The sequence below is a fragment of the Coccinella septempunctata genome, chromosome 4 (assembly GCF_907165205.1).
Source record: "Coccinella septempunctata chromosome 4, icCocSept1.1, whole genome shotgun sequence".
Classification (NCBI taxonomy): domain Eukaryota; kingdom Metazoa; phylum Arthropoda; class Insecta; order Coleoptera; family Coccinellidae; genus Coccinella; species Coccinella septempunctata.
This window is the reverse complement of record NC_058192.1, coordinates 10380735-10393147: the sequence shown is the minus strand read 5'-3', so window position 1 is coordinate 10393147 and position 12413 is coordinate 10380735. Positions and strand designations below refer to the sequence as shown.

The 12413-nt window shown below is 37.8% G+C and overlaps 1 protein-coding gene across 2 annotated transcripts in view; it reads right to left on the bottom strand.

Moving 5' to 3' along the window:
* The window catches only part of LOC123312529 (patronin), a 42491-nt gene that overhangs the window by 27007 nt on the left and 3071 nt on the right, over positions 1-12413 (bottom strand). The window lies entirely within an intron of this gene.

Here is a 12413-nt window from a genome sequence, read left to right as displayed (position 1 = left end):
AGAGTTCCATTAACACGTGACCATAAGCGTCAAAGACTGGAATGGGCAAGGCAACATATCGATTGGAATGATCAATGGCGTAGTGTCCTTTTCACTGATGAATCCAGATATGGACGATTTTCAAATTCTCCAAGAATAAGGGAATGGACAATCCCACGCATACCCCGTAATCGTCGCTATGTCCAAGAAGGCCATCCATTCCGAGGGGTTAGTGTTATGGTATGGGCCGGGATATGTTTCAACGAGCGCACAGATCTACACATTTGTCCTGGGAGTATGACAGCCTTCCACTATAGGGAGCATGTCATTAACAATGTTGTGCCAAATTTTCACGCTGCTATTGGTGAAACTTTTCAATTTCTAGACGATAACGCTAGACCGCACCGTGCAGCCAAAGTTGAGAATGCGCGCGAGGAGCTTGGTATTCCACATTCACCAATACCTCCGCACTCACCAGATTTGAATTGCATAGAACATGCATGGGATATGCTCCAAAGAAGATTAGATAATAATCAACGTACCCCAGAATCCTTAAATGATCTGGGAGAGCTTCTTCCCCGTTTATGGAACCAATTTCCTCAAGAAATGTTCAACAACCTCGTGTGTAGTATGCAAAGAAGATGTCAAGCTGTTATTGATGCCCGTGGAGGCCATACTTTGTATTGATAGTCTTAAAATGCTTGAATTCTCTGGGAATAAAATTTCGTTAATTTACTCGATTTTTCTTAACCACCCTGTATACGCTGCAGACCTACAGGCTAAAATTAATTTGCAACTTGAAATCATATTAATATGAATTTTCATCACAAAAATCTTATTTTAACTATATTTTTTTGCAATTTATTTTGCTCACATTAACAGACAATAAAACATTTTCTCCCAAGCAGCAGCCAGACGTTGCTGCAAGGATGCGTACGATCTATCCTATGTCCTAGATGTTCGCGACGATCTTTTTCGAGAAATAAGTCGGTCGAATACTTGGCTGTTAATGTTCCCGTGATGCATTCCGATATGAACAAATGACCTACTAGTGGAGGAGTACGGAGTGTGAAACTCTTAAATGAGCAAGTTCCAAGAAGTTAACGTTAAACTTATACTCAGAAAATAGCCACTAGGTATTTTTGGCCTGTTACATCCTCGTGCTTTGGATAAATTGAAATCATCACATATTATCGTGATTATTATTGAGAACCAAGAATTTGGAGAGTTCATTGCAAATATATGAGGATTTCACGGGAACGTCCTCGTTCCCGTGAAATCCTCTATATAGCGCAAAAAACGAAGATCTCAGATGATAAACGATGAGGAAAAAACAAAACAGGGTGTTTCTGGGAAAATCTTGGGTTTAGAGCATCAGACCAAGTTCTTTTTTTCACAAACAATGCAAAGTTTCAGTGAATGAGGCTTTCACCTCAAATTTGCATATAATGCGAGAAGTAAGGGTGGTAATCCCTGAAAACACCACTAAAATAAACATTTAGCAGATGCCTTCATCTGCAAAAAGTATCAACTCTTTGGTAAAACTTCCTGTATATGCTGTAAGGTGCTTATAGCCACAGTAACCACACCTCAAAACGAATGAAAGTCGGACATCCATAGAGAACATCATTCGAGATGAAGATTCCCCATATGCGTACGCCTTCAGAATCACCACGTACAATCCGCATAAGGAGATACACAACAATAACCGACGCCTTTGCGAGAATTCTTTTTGATGGAATTCAGGTTGAATCAACGTAACCTTCTTCCTATTATTGCAGAAGAAGCCGGTTTCCAACCCGGTATGTCTTCTTCCACTGGACAGATCCATCGAAGATGAAAAAACAAAATTGCTTTCATCGTTTTAAAGATCGCGTATAATATTATCAACAAGAGGTTCAAGAGAACTAAACGCTAGATTCATCCATGTTTAGTTTAAAACATAGGTACTGCTTTGTCCAATTCCTCACTTGAAGGAGCCGATGGGGATGTCAGAACAGCGACCTTCAACAAAGAATCGCGAAAGTCTCGACCCTCTGCAACATCTTCAGTAATGAAATACCCTTTGCACCCAGAAAATAATCCAGATGGCTCAAGGAAGAAGTTACAAGTAAAAATGGTAAAGGTGCTAGAAGTTGTTCATACAATTTCAGCATCCCAGTGGAACAGGCATGTTTTTTCTTGCTTTGGCAATCAGGTAACCATAACCACCTAAAAGAGTGGCAAAACCTGTGATTTTCCTTTTAATTTTCGAAAATGTTGAATATCTCGAAAACGAACGATTTTTTCTAGACATAAAACAATTCATTACGCCACACAATGTATGTATTCCAGAGTTAACAAGTGATGTCATTCTGAAAATCCTATCTCCAGGTTTCATAAAGCTTGATCAGGGAATCAACGCTTGATTGACGAATAGACATCAATTTGTTTTCAGTCGATAATTCAGTCATGATCATTCAGAATATCATTCTCGCATCAAATTATGATGTTTATACAACCATGCAATTATTCTCTATTGTTACTTCTTCAATATATTCAGAAAGGAGAAGGTTTCAGTGATTTCGTTTTAGAAATCAAGGCGTTTTATGAACCCGCTGCAAGTCTCTCAAATCGTTGATCGGGCAATCAAAGCTTTCTGGCAGCTGCTGTTAGTGGCTAACTGACCTTTACAAAATTCAATAATTTCGCAAAACCTGTGAAACCAAGGATCTGGAAAAGACCACTGCATGTTGTTATTTGCCGTTCTTTACCTGGGTGATTGTCTGCGAGAAGATGTTGCTCTTGTGCGACAATACGAGAATTTCCTATCTGCAACAAATTGGAAGGTACGAAAGATGAGTTCTTATGGTGGCTGCCTCCGAATACACGACAACCATTTCACCTGTTTTGAACTCGGAGCGAGGCTAACAACCAACGTCTACACAGAGAAATGGAATATCGCATTTTTAACATAGTTTACATTACCATTAGAGGCGTGCATTTCTCGATCGGACGAAGTTTCTAATTTACTCGGAAGAGATATCCAAGAGCAAGCAGGTTGGTCATGCGAAAAATTTACTGCGAAGAATAAAACGGCGTCTTTCGAATCAACGAACGAGTGCACGTGTTCCGCGGGGTATAATATGATCAGAGGAGGAACCACGACACCACGAGTAAGTTACGGCTTCACGCGAGCGTTTACCAGGCGTTCTCGAGAGATTTATCGGAGCAGGTCTAGTCCCTAGACAATCTAGTCTAGTCTATGGATAGGGATAATGGACGGTTTACGTAGAGCGAAACTTGAATCAAGTACAGGATGGTGCAAATTCGAGGTACAGGATAATAGCCAAAAACTAATATACATGCTCCAGGCTCGATTTAAGAGAAAGTTTGAAAAGAGACAACAAATTATCTCTCGAATCATTTCTAAGCTGAGAGGAGGCAAGTCCAACATTGATTGCAGGAATGCTGTCTAGGTATATATCAGTTATAATTGAATTGGGTCGTGAGGGATGGGCTCACCCTTTCAGAACTGCGATGGTATTACGACATTCTCATGTCAGCAGAGAAACTTGGCTATATGATCTCAGGACCTGTCTGTCCTTTGTGATGTACGAGATGTTCCTTTTGAGGTACTCTTGAGCAGAACTGTAAATAGCTTCAACAGGTGTCTTGTTCCAGGTCCATCCTCATCCTCCTCTTCAACCTGCATTCGTCCACCCTGAACATAGGTCTTTTTCAACCAATTCCATGTCTCCCTATCCTGTGCCACGTTCATCTACCTGTTACCACTCCTCATATCACCCACCCTCCGTTTTTGGGAGCTCTCAACGCTTCTTTTGGTTTCTCTGGGTCTCCACACCTTTATATTATGAGCCCATCTGATCTAAGACTCCATTTCATACCTGCCACTTCCCCAAGAACGTCTCTGATTTTGCACTTATAACGAAAATTCCCTTTCCAATTCAACACACTGTATAATAAGGTTTTATTCAGGATAGAGGAGAAACATTGCTGCTATAGACTTATTTATATAGACATGAAAAATAAACTCTCCTTAAATTGGAAGTTTTTCCGAAGCGCCATAGTATATCGGTTTATAACCCGACATAAAACTACTCGAACAATACAGGTGGGTCCCATAAAAATCCACCAACAGCCTCGTACAGCTCTGTGCATCAAAGAAAGATCGCGATAAGAAAACAAAACGCGCTTTTGGGTTGGGAAAAGCAAATATTTCATCTTCCAGCCAGCTCTCCATTCTTTACACGATCTAACTTGTGAACGCCTTCGGTACGATAAACATTACATTTCCTCAGATGGTACCATTAAACCTCCCACGCGTTCTTACGCTAATCGGTAGGATGACATAACCTCAATTAATCATTTGTTTAATTCGCCTTCTAGAAATGGTTCGCAGTTGATTCAAAGAGCAATTGAGATGGTGAGAAGATTAGGGAAGACCTGAGGGAAATAGCGGTTCTTCGATTAGGAAGCGAGGGTGTTGAAATCGGGGAGGAGTTGTGGCCTGCGGTCGAAAGAGATGATGACTTTTTGGGTTGGGCGAGGAAAAAAGGGATTTCGCAACTAGGAAACCTCGAAGTCATTCTCTGAAGGTTCCCTCTCCTATACCTACACAATCTAATCAGACAATTAGGGGTGGAGAAGAGTCTTTTAAGTTTTGAGAGTGTGCCAGTTTGAATAAAGAAGAAGTATGCTGTTTTTGGTATAACCAGAAGATGCAAAATTCCTATAATATTTTAGGGAGAAAGTTCACGAGGATTTATTGAGAAATTCTTAGCCAACTTTAGAACCAAACAAAATTTCAATGTCAAAATATTTTATTACTCAATATATTCTCCTCTTAATTGTATACATTTATTACAGCGAACCTGCAACGTCTCTAGACCTTTAAAAACATTTTTCTTCTTGCTCTGCAAACCAGACCTCCACAGCTTTTACCTCCTCGTTGGAAGAAAATTTACGACCATTTAAACTTTTTTTCAGTTAAGGAAAGAGATGATAGACGGATGGAGCAAAATCTGGTGAATAAGGGGGGTGTTCTAGTAATTCAAACCCTAAATCACGAATTTTTTGCATGGCAACATGATATTTGTGTGCAGGGGCGTTGTCCTGCAAAAACAAAACACCTTTGGATAGCTTTCCGCGTTTTTTTCTCTTTAATTTTTTTCCGTAGAGTGGTCAGTAATGTCGAATAGTAATCTCCGGTTATTGTTCTACCCTTATCCAGAAAATCAATCATAATTACTCCATAGCAATCCCAAAAAACTGGAGCAAGAACTTTTCCAGCAGACTTTTGAACACAAAACTTCTTAGGTCTTGGAGAACCAGAGTGTCGCCATTCTATCGATTGTTGCTTTATTTCTGGATCGTAGAAATGTACCCAAATCTCATCCATGGCAACAATTCGGTTTAAGAAGTCTACATCGTTTTCAAATCGAGCACAGATCGAACGCGATGCTTGCATGCTATTGGTCAACATTCAAACATTTGGGGATTCATTTTGTAGCAATTTTTCGCATGTCCAAATTGACGTGAACTATATGATGAACGCGTTCGTATGGAATATTCAGTGCTTCAGATGTCAGTTTTAGCCCAATTCGACGGTCTGATAAAATCATGTCATGAACTGCATCGATATTTTCGGGGACTGACACAGAAACTGGCCTTCCCGATCGGTCATCATCTTCAATGAAAAATTTACCTCTTTTGAAGCTTGCAGTCCAATTTATCACGGTCGCATACGAAGGACATTGATCACCAAGGGTATTAAGCCTATCTTCGTAAATCTGCTTACCTCTTAACCCTTTTAAATACAGGTACTTAATGATGGCTCGATACTCCAATTTGTAGATTTTCACAATTTCGGTGGACATCTTCTTTCTTTTAGTTTATTGCGTAACTCTGGCTTACTTTTTTGACCTCATACTTCACACTGACACTTCTAATGAGTTATTGTTCGTTGATATGGTAATGCAATATTTTTTGTATGCATGGAACTGGTCTAGGCTCACTAGATATCAATACATCCTCGTAGATTAGTAGAAAACCCCAACATGCAGAAAATTTTTAGCACAAAATTACAATGAGTTCTCTATAAACGGCAGATTTTTTCCTGGGGGTTCTTGAAATATCATCACCTGGCAATAATTAATTTGTGAAGAATGAAGGATAATTTCCATCAACTCACAGGAAGTACGAGAAGAGTGCCTCGTCTCGTTGTGCATGTGAATTTTGGTAGCGTTCAAAATTTGTGTCGACCATCCAAAAATCAAGAGCCTGATCTTGCAGAAACAATCCTCTAGACCTGATCGTTGTATCGTGCCTGCCCAGACTCCGATCAGAATTAACGATCGCGATACCAGAGATAAATTACGGTAATTGAAGACCGTGTAAGCTTTATTCGCGGATAAAATGTAAAGCAGGCATTACTGGAGCTATCCCGCGACCGTAAACACCGAAGAATCCGTGTGGCGATTATGAGTAATGCCTCGTTTTGATTCATACGGACACGTACATTCGAAGTCGGATAATTGGAGCAAATCGAGAAACGACGGAGATCGTGACAAATAATGAAGCATCGTTCAAATAACATCAGAAAAAACGGGTCAGAAAATATCACGTCGTTTTCGACAGTGTAATAGAAGGCCTGACAGGATAGAAAAGTTGAATTCAGAACACAAGGGAAGATATCATATCCACAGATCACAGAAACGTGTTTTTGTGATCATATCTGACAATTAGAACTGACAATCGATCATAGACATATAGACATATGTCTCTATGTCTATGCAATCGATGATCAATATACTAAAAGTCATAGAAATAGATGTCTCTAAGTTCATTATATCATTTGTCCTGCAATTTTGCTTAATATCAAATAGACAACAATTATCAGGCGAACAAATCTAATCTAGGGAGAACGCACTGTCCGGCAAGTCTGAGATGATGTAAATATCGAACTCCATTATCAACCCACTTTTCCTTTCTTGATATCAGCCTACTTCGGTAGCTCATTTGCATACATTTCTGGAGCCTATGTAGGCACAGATTCGAACAACAACTATTATGTATGTTGAAAACGAAGGTGAGTACAAAAATCTTGCATGGAATTCAGACAACCAATTGAAATAATTCATCAGTTAGAAAACTGTTCCATTGAAACTCTAAGTACAGAATGAGTTTATGAAACCGAATGGAATTTTATGAATTGTGCAATAATTGATCAAATGCAAGTTTTATCCCTTCTGGGATATTTTCGACACAATTGGCCATATGCATAAAGAAGTTGTAAATGCTTTTACTTCAGTTTATTGAAAGGAACTTATACATTTTATAAGCAACTGACAAAGACAGTATTATAGTAAAAGCAAATATGTACTCTTCTTTATGCATAAGACCCATTGTGACCGTGACCCAACATTCTGTTTTATAGAGCAAGGAACAGCAAAACGAGCAGGTCGTTGTAGTTTGATGAGATGAGAATCCTCTTGTGCATAAGTCACGAGCTAACCAGGCAAGATCCTATCCACTATGGCCAACTCCATAATCGAAATTGACGTGTCACGCAATGAGTCTTCTTGGACGGAATTATAATTACGTAACTCAAGACGTGTTCCTGGAATGACTTCCGAAAAACGAAAAGACGTTGCCCATATGAATTAGATACGTCGATCACAAAGTTCCAACTTCAACAAGTCCATTACTGCATTAGGGAGAATTTCCTAAATAGCTTGTGTAAAAAAAAAACATGTATAGAAAACATGGTGGTTTCGTGTTTTTGTTGATGATAATAGTAGTAATTTCAAAACTCTGATAAACGGTCTTCCACAAGGATCAGTTTAAGCACCTCTTCTTTTCAATTTATATCTGTGTGATATCCCTACTACTTATTCTGAGATTATAATTTTGATTTTAGATGTATAGGATTATCTATTTACAGATTTACAAATTTTGAGGAATTACTTTTTCGAGTGGCGTTTGCGTCCTAACCCAAATAAAACAGAGGTTTCGTGTTTCCATTTGAATAATCATCAAAATAAAGAAAATTGAGAGTAGTTTTCGGTAATTCCTTTTTGGAACCTAACTTCAATCCAAAATATCTAGGAGTTGAGTTGGATTCCACGCTGAATTTCAAAGCCCATTTGAAAAATCCGCGTCTGAAGTTGAAACTAAAAATAATCCTGCATTAACTAGCTGGTAAAAGTATTCATCAGAGGCTGTAGTTTTCTCAAATTTTGATCGATAACTAATCTAACCCAAAGATACATGTATACAAAAAGTTATTATTATCATTTTATACTGGGTGTTTTGTAGCCTATGTCACTTAGGCCCGGTTTCACAAGGCTTGATCGGGGATTCAACGTTAGCTATGTCGATTTGTTTTCAATCGAAAACTCAGTTCTTAGAGTTCAGAATATCATTCCTGCAATCAATTGTGATTGATATAAGCTCGTTTGATAATTGCCAATTGGTACTTTATCGATATATTCAGTATTAAATCGTTGATTTAACAATCAAAGTTTTGTGAGTCCCACTGTAAGTATATTATCTTTTACTTAGCTTCTACATTACTCAAGACCTCTATTCCTATTTTTTTTATGTAGAATAGAAAGAATACGAATTTGTTCAATAAAAAAAAATCCTGATATTGTCGAATCCGGAGTGTTTCTTTATCGTACCAAACCACCAGATTCATACGAAAAATGGGAATCAATCACGATTTGCTCGTATAACCTACATTTTACGACCGTTCCATTTCGTTCAGCTTCGATCGGCGAGAACACATTGTTTCTGACGCCTAATAATAAAGAGAAACTCTCATACGAGTACGATTGTTCGTTGAAAATATTCACAAGTTCGAAAAAAGAGAGTGATGCGAATCTCGGGATCGATGAACCATCTGTCGTCGAATATTGGTTGGGTTTTAATTTATTATTTCCACAAATAAACCGTACAGTTGATGTATGTGACATCCTGTACAGACTCCTTGAAGACAAACAATGGTCCTCATCTCTGGCCACCCGTATGACGCGGTGCGATTACTGTATCTGAGGAAGGAGGAAAAAAACATGGTTTATGCGACTTTCTAACTGACGCAAACAACGAGTCAGAAATGCCTTTAGGTTAGCTCTCAATTGGGGGGCTAGAAAGTAACGTCCACTTTCAAAAACTGACGCCCCTTTAACCTTAAAGATTACTCACCTTATATGTTCTACTAAAAAAAACCACACAAGAAAACCTTATACTTTCGAGGGACTTTGAATTTTATTATGAAACTGGCCGTTAAAGAATTCAATCAAGTGCATTTTTGTAGTTCTGAAATACTTGGCTTTAAAAACAACTTGCATTCTGAAAATCCAGGATTAAGATTGAAAATTATACGTCAACACATTAAGTTTTTACATATATGTAGTTCAAAGAAAAAAAAAACATTTTCCATTTGGGGTATCTTTTGGGTGTGATATTCTTCACTTGGATCGTTTTTTAAAATATGTTCGCCTGAATCCTTTTACTTCAAGGCCCCTCAATTATAAAAACCATAAACCATAAAACTAACAGGACCGATTAAAAATCCTCGAATTCAATATTGAATAACTTTTAAGTTTTTCGACCAATTTCGGTAATTTTTTGACAGGTTACTGATACTTTCATCTCCATCATGTATGATATTGATTAAACGGACAGGATGAATGGATACTTTGTCATGCAGGGCATCACAAAAAACCGCATTTCACGCTCAACTTCTCAACATCCTGCTAACTAAATGATATTTCTTAAACTGAAACTTTAGAGCCCCATCCTTTCTGTACCATTTGTTTTCTTATTCATACCGATATCCCTATTTTTGAAGAAACAACGCAGATTTCACCATTATCGCAAACAATCTATCAAAATTCCGATTTTGACTAAATGTCGCGCAATTTCACCGCTTCAAATTCAAATAGCGTTGTTCCTATCGAACATCGTATATGTCATACATACACACCGACTCATCATCCGTCCACTATTTTTACACCCTTTGTTTTGGCGTCCCGACACGCAACAGATGCGTCCCGGCGGCGCGGATGCGCCGCGACGTCGTTTCCGGTCGTTTCGACGCCGTATGACGCCAACAGGGACGATCCCAAGTATCGCGTGATGAGGACAAAACGTGTTCCATCTGTCGAAAAACTAGAAACAAAAGTGACGAAAATTCAACATAAAGGTTTATCAATTTTAGCCAACTAAATCCTTTCCAAAGGGAAAATAAAGTAAAATGGAAAATATCATTGTGGAAGCTAAGATACTTAATCTACTTCCGAATGACAGCAATATGTTTTGGAAGTCATTCAGATGAAAGCAAAACTGTTCTCCACATTTCAAAGAACGACTTATACTGATCGTGTTTTGAAAAGCACGCTCTCCATTCACTATTTGTTGAACTTGCACAAAAAACTCTACAAATTTTACAGAAAGATACATCATTTCATCGGAGAACATTTTTATGAGTGTTACCGCAGACCTTGACCCTACTATTATTGGTAATGCCCATTAAAAATACGCCAACATGCTTGCGTCAAATTCTCAATATCTTTACACGGTGACATAAGGTGGAAACAACATTCATATATCTCCAAGTTTAGAGGACTTCGCATCCCATTATTTTAACTTGTCACTAGAAGAATGACATAATAGATAAACCAGACTCGTATTCTTACATTCCACGTTTGTTCTTCAAGAAACTTCGATTCGAATTATCCTGATTTACCGCCAATGTCCATAGGCAAAATTGAAAAACAGTTTCGATAAAATCGAGGATAAAATATAGAAAAACAAATAATCATCGTCACAGTGCCCTCCACTGAAAATGTCAATATGAATGTACTCTCTGTTCAAAAAGATCGTGTCCCATCCAGATAGATAGCTAATAGCTAGAGAACACGAAATTAGCCAATCTTGGTGTTTGTAGAATTGTAGAAAAGCACCTTTTGAATGGCCTCCCAGGCCTCCAGATTCAACCCCTCTGGAAAATTTCTTACGGGGGTAACATTTTTGGGACCAAATCAGTTAACATTGATCTGTTAAGAAAGAATAAATAATTAGAAATATCCAAAACGAGTTTTAGGATATTGCCAGTTAATTAAATGAACATTCTGAGCATTTATCGAAGAAACATATTTGACTGATATCTCAGAGCAATTTAAAATACTGATCGGTCTATCCGAGTATACCTATTGACAACAAAAAATGTCTTTGATTCACTGAATTTGAGTATAAACTAGCACTGCACATACCTATTTCTTATCTGCCTTACACTTTTCACTGGTATCTCATCAGATAATGACAACCACAATCAAAATTGAAAAACAAATAATTATCTTGCACTAATAATCTGTAAACTGAATTCCTGATATAGCAGGACCCAATTTCTTCGACTTATAATCAATCAATTGAAGAAGATATCCTTTATTCTACTTTAAAGAATTTTTTATGTCCACAATTCACATATATGCACGTAAACTGCCATAATTCAAATCATTAGAGTCTTTTTCCAAAGACATTATATTCATCAACAGATTAAATCGACTGAGTGCTTGAAAATAGGGTGAAATAAATCTGATCATATATTTTCTTTCATGAAAATCGAAACTAGGAAACGAGCATACTCTAAATTTATGGCCAATAGGCGAATAAATCTTGGACGAGATTGCAAAATTAAGGAAGCATTTATCTATCAAGCAGCGACTGAATTATGATGAAGAAAATTCTCAAGGAATAATGAATAAATTCATATCCGAGTCGCAGTCATTACTCTCTCTAGTGCAATTGGAGTAGATTGGTAAATGAGATGAATTAAGCTAGAACTACCCACTCATATCACGAGTTGATTAAACCTAACTACCTAACTATTCCTTCAATCCGATCTAATATTAATCCTCGCATAATGTATGTCCACGACAATGATTCTATCAACACGATTCCCTGACTTGAAAAATATCTCACTTGTTTGAAAGGAAAGGGAAAGGTATAGAAGATTCAGATCGAAGAACTTTTCCTATAGCCGCTTATTATAATCGGTGTTCAGATCGCGGCAGGTACAATATCTTGGCTTCGCTGATGGAATGTAATTCTTGTGTTCAATCACCTCTCATAATTGGGAAATGAGAATGTAATAATTAATATACTGTTACTTGCCGTTAGAAATAAATATATCTCATAAAAATTCGTTCCAGAACGAGCCGAACATAAATTTCGAACGGGAGTAACTCAAGAGGAAAATGAAAATATAGTTACGTGGAAGACGGAGTGAATTTTACTGGGTTAAGCGTTCAAAGAGTCTAATATTGAGCTTAAGGTTCGTATACGGGGTGTAAATGAATAATTGAGTCAAGAGGTGATTCCTCGTCAAAAAATATGTTCTTTTGAGCAGCCCCTGCTTAGGTAGAGCA